This window comes from Equus caballus, chromosome 21 (genome assembly GCF_041296265.1).
Source record: "Equus caballus isolate H_3958 breed thoroughbred chromosome 21, TB-T2T, whole genome shotgun sequence".
Classification (NCBI taxonomy): Eukaryota; Metazoa; Chordata; class Mammalia; order Perissodactyla; family Equidae; genus Equus; species Equus caballus.
Genome location: NC_091704.1, coordinates 12947489 through 12957180, shown reverse-complemented (window position 1 = coordinate 12957180; position 9692 = coordinate 12947489).

Sequence of the window (9692 nt, the reverse complement as noted above, 5' to 3'; positions counted from 1 at the left end):
TAAGAGAGTGAGTGTGGTTGAAGAGAGAGATGGAAAAAAGAGATAGGTAGAGACACAGACAGAAAGGATACTTGGATGGACAGAGGAAGAGTGGACAAATGGAGGGTCAAAGGGAAAGCAGGAAGAATAAAGACAAGGAAGAGAAGTTGGAGCTATGGGAGGAAAGAGTATGGAAGGAGAGGAGAAGGATAAACAGGTGAACACGCAGAAGGACAGTTGGATACATTGATATCTGGACAGATGGTTGGATGGCTAGATGGAAGGAAGGAAGGAAAGAATGGATGGAGGGAGCGAGAAAGGGAGGAAGGAAGGAAGGGAGGAAGGAAGGAGTCTGAGAGGAGGGAGAACTGGGAAAATAACATGCCCAAGTTCAGAGGGTGCTTTAACTGTTGGTTAAGCCTGAGAATACATGACCCCTAACTCCCAGGCTTGTGTCCCCCTGTCCCAATGCTGCCTGTTATTACTCATAGAGATAAGCTTATGGATATAGAAGAAACTTTGACCCCTACCCTCACAACACACAAAACTCAATTCCTGGACACTTTCACCTAAAGGTGAAAGGTAAAATAATAAAGCATCAAGAAGACAACATAAGAAAACATCTTCAGGATGACAGGGTAACAAAAACTTCTTAAAGAAGACCCCCACACACATACACACACAAACACTCTCTCTCTAAAAAAAAAAAAGATTGGTAAACTGGAATTCATTAAAATTTAGAATTGCAGTTCGTGAAAAGACACATTACAAGAGGCAATTGGCAAGTTGCAGGATGGGAAGAGATGTTTCCAATTCTAGTAGTCAAAACAGGATTCACATGCAGAATACATACAAACTTCATCATTACAATAAGAAAAAAGGGAAACAACCCAATTTGTTAAAAATGGGCAAAAGACTTGAATAGGCACATCACAACACAGCGTGTCCCAATGTCTAACAAGCATATGTAAGTCTAACAAGCCTATGTAAAGGTGCTCAACACTAGTTATCAGGGAAAGGGCAATACAACCACACTGAGATCTCATACACAACCACAGAAGGGTTAAAACCAGGTATTAAAAGTTGAACTATGGCAGCAAGAGGAGGTGAGGCTGCAGAGCAAGTGGAATTCTCACACATTGCTGGTAAGACTATGAATTTGTACAACCACTTTGGAAAACTGTTTGGCAGGATCTATCTAGTGAAGCAGAAATATACATACAAGGTGACCAGCAATTGTACTCTTAGATATGCAGTCAACTAAAATGCAAACATGTGAACCAAGAGAAAGGAGCAAGAATGATTAGAGCATCATTCTCCTTATTCCTCCATAGTAGAAAGCACTCAAATATCGATCTACAATAGAATGGATAAATCAATTCTGGTATCTACTTCATGGTGGTTTTAAAAATTGGCCACAAATTCTTGGAGACACATGCCATAAATATGTGAGGTTTAGGTTCCTTCCTCTTGAATCTAAGCAGGTGTTTATCTACTTCAATCAACAGAATAGAAGTGTTGTTCTGTGGAAGTGGTGTTATGTGACTCCCAAGGATGTGCCACTCTCAGGAAGCTTGCTCAGGGAACCCAGCCAACAAGCTGTGAAGAGCTAAGACCTCACGGAGAATCTCCTCATGGAGAATCTGCAACCAGGGCACAGCCACCTTCATAGCAACTGCTATGCTGGCGATCAGGTGATAAGACTTAGTTCCCAAACAGAAGATGAACCATATGCACTGAGAAAATAGACCACCAACACAAGCCCTGACACACACCATGTCCATTTATACTTGGTATCTCAAGACCAGGGGCCAGGATGAGGAGGCAGGAGTTCATCCCCAAATTCTTGTGATTTTATCCAACACCAGACAGACTATGCTCACCAAGCATTTCCTAAACCTCCTCCCTTCCTCAAAGGAATCTCTGCTTCTAGATACCTACATTAAGTTTCCTCTGGTCATATATGATCACCAACCCCAGTACAGCCTTTGTATCAGCAATATCTGAACACTATTTGATCAAGTCACTTGGGACCCAAAAGTAGCAAAGAAGGAGAACAACTTTCAAGTAGAAGTTTCCATCTCCATTGAAATTGCACTTGAGATGTACCATTGGAAAAATAAAACAGCCACTTTTCAAAACAAGAAATGTAGGTGCCCTTGTGAACGATCCCAGAGGATTTTGGTCTTCAAGACATCCCAGCCAAGGTACCTTCATGTGAGTGAAAGAGCCTCTAAATGATTCTAGACCCTAACCATAAGAGAACAGGGAAATGTCTCCCTAATAAATTTCTAACCCACGGAATCTGACTAATAAAATGTTTACTGTTTCACTCCACTAATTTGGAGTTCCATGTTACACAGTTATCAATAACCAAAACTAATGCGTTATGCAATAATAAATAATCATATCTACAGAGCTATATAAAAGCCAACAAATTACCTGCAACAACATGGATTAATCTCAGACAGGATGTTTAATAAAAGGAGCCTGGTAGAAAGGAGTACATAGAGTATAATTCTATTTACATGAATTCAAAAACTGGAAAAACTAAGCTACAGAGATAGAAGTCAGAGTAGTGGTTACCTTGGGTGGGAGTAATTTCTGCAAAGGGGCATGATAGAGGCTTCTGGAGAGCCAGAATAGTGAATGTCTTGATCTAGGGGGTGGCTATTATAGTGTATTTACATTGTTAAAGAAAGTCATTGAGCTAGATACTAAAGATTTGTGTGCTTTTCCTAGTAAGTATGCTATAATTCAAAACTATGTTTTGTCGGCAAAACGTGGTTAACCCAATATATGCGAGATTATGAAGGACAAATAAAAGATGACTGCAAGTTTTCAGGCACGATGGACTAGGTAGTGCCATTAAATGAAGAGCTGAACCATGGAGCAAATCAAAACAGGAGCAGAGGCAGAGATCATGTCCTTTTCATTATGTATTCAGGTGTCTACCATATCTTGAATACACAGTCAGTCCACCTTCCAAGATACTCCTCTCCTTTTCATAACACACTATGGCCCACCCCTTCTTGGTGTCTTCTGTTGCCTCCTTTCTCCCAGCTGCCTCTTAACATTGGGATTCCTCAGGCTTCCATCCTAAGTCCTCCTTTAATGCATGCATGCATGTACACACACACGTTTCTCCTGTATTTTTGATCTCAGTTGATGGCATAATCATCTACTCATTTTTTTAAGCTAGAAGCCTTAGAGTCAACCAAAATTAGGATTGTAGTAACCCAATCAAAAGAAACCTAACAGGATAAACATAACTTCCCAGGGTTAGCCCCAAAACTAATGCATAAAAACAGGATGAATGTATAGTTAGACAGATCTAATGGTTTTCTTTTTTCTTTAACTCAATGTATGATGTAGTCATCACTGTATGATGTGGTCATCAAAAGGATAGAGTTGATAATCATATACAGTATGTACAAGATGAAAGGGAATATTCTTACCTATACTGATAGCAGAAAAGTGCTCTAATATGAGACATGGGAATCTATCTTTTGCTAATCAAGCCATGCCTAGAGTAGTGCATTCCCTTCCAAATCCTACTGTTTAAAAATGAATTGAAGCAAAAGAAACTACCAATGTGGTGACCTGACATGAAACCATGTTTTTTAAGGGATGGCTGATGAACTGGAGATGCTTCAACCCAAAAAGTCTGAGAATACTTGACCATCTTCCCATTTTTCTAAGGATGTTCCATGGAACTTGGATCCAGACTCTACTTGTGTCTCCAAAAGACAGGATGGGTAGGAGAAGTAAGAAAGTACACTTCCACTCAATGCAAGAAAGAACTTACTAACTAAGAAACAATAGTGTATGAAAAACAGGATAGGCTGGAGGAAAGGGATGGAACCTACTTAGGCTAATGGAGAAAAGAGGCTGTGAGAAAATAGAGAATCTCATCTATGAGATCTTTTATGCAAATGTAACAGTAACAACTAAACAAAAAATCAGAGCAGAGCCACAATTCATAAATAAAAAGAAAATCTGCAAAACCACCAAAGAAAACCTCCAAAGTGAAATGGCAGTCAGACGTACAAGGGAATGAAAACAGTGGAAACATAGAACAGCTGGAAAACAAGAGATAAAATGAAAGCATTAAGCTTTCAAATATCAATAATAACTCTAAATGTCAATGGATGGAATTCTCCGATCAAAAGACACAGAGCAGCTTAGTGGATTAAAAAAGAAGACCCAACAATATGCTGCCTCCAGGAAACACATCTCAGCTCTAAAGACAAACACAGGCTTAGCGAAAAGTAATGGAAGACAATACTCCAAGCAAACAGCAAATAAAAGGAAGCAAGTGTTGCCATACTTATATCAGACAAAGCAGACTTCAAGATAAAAAAGACAAGGAGAGACAAAGAGGGGCAGGAGACAATGATAAAAGGGATTTTCTGCCAAGAGGACATAACACATTAATATATATGCACTTAACACCGAGATGCCAAAGTACATAAAGCAATGATGAACAGACCTTAAGGGAGAAATTCACAGCAACACGATCATAGTAGGGGACATCAACACCCCACTTACATCAATAGATAGACCATCCAGACAGAAGGTCGACAAGGAAATAGTGGATTTCAATGAAACACTTGAGCAGATAGGCTTAATAGATATATATAGAGAGAACATCCCATCCTCAAACAGCAGAATACACATTCATCTCAAGTACACATGGAACATTATCAAAGATAGAGTATATGCTTGGACAAAGGGCAAGCCTCAGTAAATTTAAGGAGATTGAAATCATGCTAACCATCTTTTCCAATCACAGTACTATGAAGATGGACATCGACCATGCGAACAAAAGTGAGAAAGTAAGAAATATCTGGAGACTAAACAATATGCTATTTAACAACTATTGGATCACTGAATAAGTCAAAGGGGAAATTACAAAATGATTAGAGGCAAACAAAAATGAAAATACAACATACTAACTCTTATGGGATGCAATAAATGCAGTCATAAGAGGGAAATTCATACCAGTACAGGCCCACCACAACAAACAAGAAAAATCTCAAATAAGTAATCTAAAATGCGCCTAACAGAGCTAGAAAAAGAAGAATAGATGAAGGTCAATGTCAGAAAAAGTAGGGAAATAATAAAAATCAGAGCAGAAAAAATGAAATAGAGACCAAAAAAAAGGATAGAAATGATGACTGAAACTAAGAGATGGTTCTTTGAGAAGATAAACAAAATTGACAAACTCTTAGCCAGACACACCAAACAAAAAGAGAGAAGGCCAAATAAATAAAATATGAAATTAAAGAGGGGAAACTACAACAGATATTGTAGAAATACAAAGGATTATAAGAGGATACTATGAAAAAGTATATGCCCACAAGTTCGATAATGTAAAAGAAATGGATGAATTCCTACACTCATACACACTCCCAAAACTGAATCAAGAAGAAATAGGGTATCTGAGTAGACCGATCACAAGTACAGAGGTTGAAGCAGTAATTGAAAACTTCCCACAAAACAGGAGTCCAGGGCCAGATGACTTCTCTGGAGAATGCTACCAAACATTCAAAGAAGGTTCGTATCTCTCCCTCTCAAACTATAGAAAAAAATTGAAGAAGATGGAATGCTTCCTAACACATTCTATGAGGCAAAAATCGCCCTGATACCAAAAGCAGACAATGGCAACACAAAGAAGGAGAACTACAGGCCAATATTGCTGATGAACATAAATGCAAAAATCCTCAACAAAATATTGGCAAACCCAATACAGCAATAAATAACAAGGATCGTACACCATGATCAAGTGGGATTTATTCCAGGGCTGCTAGGATGGTTCAACATCTCCAAATCAATCAATGTAATACACCACATTAACAAAATGAGGAATAAGAATCACATGATCATTGCAATAAATTCACAGAAAGCATTTGACAAGATCCAACATCCATTTATGATAAAAAAACTATCAATAAAATGAGTATAGGAGGAAAGTACAACATAATAAAGGCCATATATGATAAACCCACAGCCAACATAATCCTTAATGGTGAAAAACTGAAAGCCACCGCTCTGAGAACAGGAACAAGACAAGGTGCCACTCTTGCCACTCTTATTCAACATACTACCGGAAGTATTGGCCAGAGCAATTAGGCAAGAAAAATAAATAAAAAGAATCCAGATTGGAAAGGAAAAAGTGAAACTTTTGTTATTTGCAGATTATATTATCCTATATATAGAAAACCCTAAAATATCCACCAGAAAACTATTATAAATAACTACAGCAAAGTTGCAAGGTACAAAATCAATTTTAAAAAATCAGTTGCATTCCTATACATTAACAGTGAACTAGCAGAAAGAGAAATCAAGAATACAATCCCATTGAAAATTACAACACAAAGAATAAAAGACCTATGAATAAACTTAATCAAAGAGGTAAAAGACCTGTACAGTGAAAACTATAAGACATTATTGGAAGAAATTATAGAAGATATAAAGAAATGGAAAGATATGCCATGTCCATGGGTCAAAAGAATAAACATAGTTAAATGTCCATACTACCTAAAGCAACCTACAGATTCAATGCAATCCCAATCAAAATCCCATTGACATTCTTCACAGAAATAGTACAAAAAAATCCAAAAATTTATAGGGAACAACAGAAGACTCCAAATAGCCAAAGCAATCCTGAGAAAAAAGAAAATAGCTGGAGGCATCACAACCCCTGACTTCAAAACATACTACAAAGCTGTAGTATTCAAAACAAACAAACAGATCAATGGATAAGAATGGGAAACCCAGAAATAAAATCACACATCTATGGACAATTAATCTTTGACAAATGAGCCAAGAACATACAATGGAGAAAATAAAGTCTCTTCAATAAATGGTTTTGGGAAAACTGGACAGCTACATGCAAAAGAATGAAAGTAGACCATTATCTTGCACCATACACAAAAATTAATTCTAAATGTATTAAAGGTTTGAATGTAAGACCTGAAACCATAAAACTCCTAGAATAAAATATAGGCAAAACAGTCTTTGACATTTGTCTTAGACTCATCTTTTCAAATACCATGTCTACTCAGCCAAGGGAAACAAAAGAAGAGGTTAACAAATGGGACTACATCAGACTAAAAAGCTTCTTCAAAGCAAAGAAAATCAGGAACAAAATGGAAAGACAACCCATCAACTGAGAGAAAATATTTGCAAATAATTTATCAGACAAGGGGTTGGTCTCCAAAATATATAAAGAAGTCATGCAACTCAACAAAAAAAACCCCCAAACAACCCAATCAAAAAATGGAGAGAGGATATGAACAGACATTTTTTCAAGGAAGATAGATAGATGGCCAACAGACACATGAAATGATGCTCAACATCACTAATTATTAGGGAAATGCAAATCAAAACTACAATGAGATATCACATTCCACTGATCAGAGTGGCTAAAATTACCAAGGTAAAAAACAGCAAATGTTGTAGAGCATGTGGAGAAAGGGGAACGTTGCATACACTGCTGGTGGGAATGCAAACTGGTGCAGCTACTATGGAAAACAGTATGGAGATTTCTCAAAAAATTAAAAATAGAAATAGCATATGATCCATCTATCCTACTACTGGGTATTTATCCAAAGAACTGGAAATCAAAGATCCAAAGAGACTTATACACTACTATATTCATTGAAGCATTATTCACAATAGCTAAGGTGTGAAAGCAACCCAACTTCCCATCTATAGATGAATGGATAAAGAAAATGTGGTATATATATACACTGGTATACTACTCAGCCATAAAAAAGACAAAATCATCCTATTTGCAACAACATTGATGGAATTTGAGGGTATGATGTTAAGGGAAATAAGCCAGACAGAGAAAGACAAACACTGCATGATTTCACGAGTATGTAGAAGATAAGAAATACATGGATAAAGAGAATAGATTAGTGGTTACCAGAGTAGAAGGGGGTTGGGGGGTGGACGAAAGGGATAAAGGGGCACATATGTGTGGTGATGGAGAAAAACTGGACTACTGGGCGTGAGTATGATGGAGAGTATTCAGGAATTGATAAACAACAAGGTACACCTGAAATTGCACAGTTACAAATCACTATAATCCCAATAAAATTACCTGGAAAAAAAATTGGCTACACTGTTTCTGTCATAAATTACCTTTCTCCAACATGTGACTGGTACGTGCTAAAGTCTTATTTAATCTTTCAAATAAATGTTTACACTCAAAAATTTACCTCCCAGAAGACAACAAACTGAGTTTTACCTGCTAAGCACAACTGATTTATTATTCACCTCTACTTCTCCCTAACAAATGATCTTTTTACTTCTTAATCTTTAAGTTGGTGTTTGATTTCATTTTTTCTAATGCTTGAACATAATTGTTTTTACCATTATTATACGACCATACCCAATGGTAGTTTTTCAAATCATAATTCATTTGGTCTGATTGTCATCAAAAGTTAATCACCCATAAGCTATACCAGGCACTGGGGTTTTAGTGAAAGAAAGCAATATTGCTTTTTTTGGTGTCTGATTCCAGTGAGGAAACATCTCATTACATAAAAATACAAACAAATAGAGAGTCCAGAAAGTAATTTGTCTTAAAATAAATTAGAAGAGAGAAATCTGTAATACTTATCTCTTTCTCCAAATATTAGATGGAAAGATAAGACGTGGTATTAAAAATCAGAAGGTGTCTTAACACTTGAGACACCTTATCTTTTTTCATACTAAACTACCTACTTGTTTGGTATCTCCAAAATAACTTAGTAAAGTTTGCACTAGCTGGTTTGTGTTGATTGAACTAGATAAATAGACTCTTCCCTTTATGTGATGAAATTATAATTTTGAAATTTTCTTTTTTAATTTGTTTTTCTTAATGTACAAGTCTTATAAGGAATTTATAAGACAAGACAATTTTCTTATAAGGAAATTTTAATTATGGAGTTTAAACCACAGTCATGTACTGGAAGTAAACAAACATAGATAAGACCACTTGATTCTTAGTTAGAAATGAAGACCGCTTCTGCAAATTTTAGAAAAGTTATTTCTGAATAAACCCAGGTGTTCTTTAAAACAAACGAACACATAAATATGGCTGACACATTTTTGAAAAGTTTTTACTATAAAATTTTTGGAGTGAGTCTAATCTCAAACCACCTCAGATGTAAGATATGACAAATCCCTATTGGAAAATTTACAAGTGAAAAATATTATGGAATTACAAATAAAACATTAACTAGAAATGAAAGACTCATAAGATAGGTGGGTTACTTACTTTATATTATGCTGCCAATTGTTTTAAAAAAAGAAAATATGCATCTCTTAAAAATTGAAAATAATTGTTTTAGTTGCGGGATTACAAATTATAATTTACTTTCAAAATCATATTACGCCTTAAAAATGTTATCCAAGTGTTATTTATAAAACCTTTGGGAAACGTTGAAGTAAACTTAGTTATATCATTGAATTCTAAATCTACTTCCTAAAGTTAAACATTCATATTTGCATGTACTTAAATTATTACAGATACTCATATATTTATATTTATATTTATAGCTCTATCTACCTATCTATCTCTCATCACCTCTCTATAACTATACTACTCTAAGTAAAATGGTACATGTGTGTTTATTGTTTGGTATAAAAATGCGAAAGGGATTAAAAAAATAAGGATGCTAGAACAAAAAGTAAGATTAATTGATTTATTTTGTATT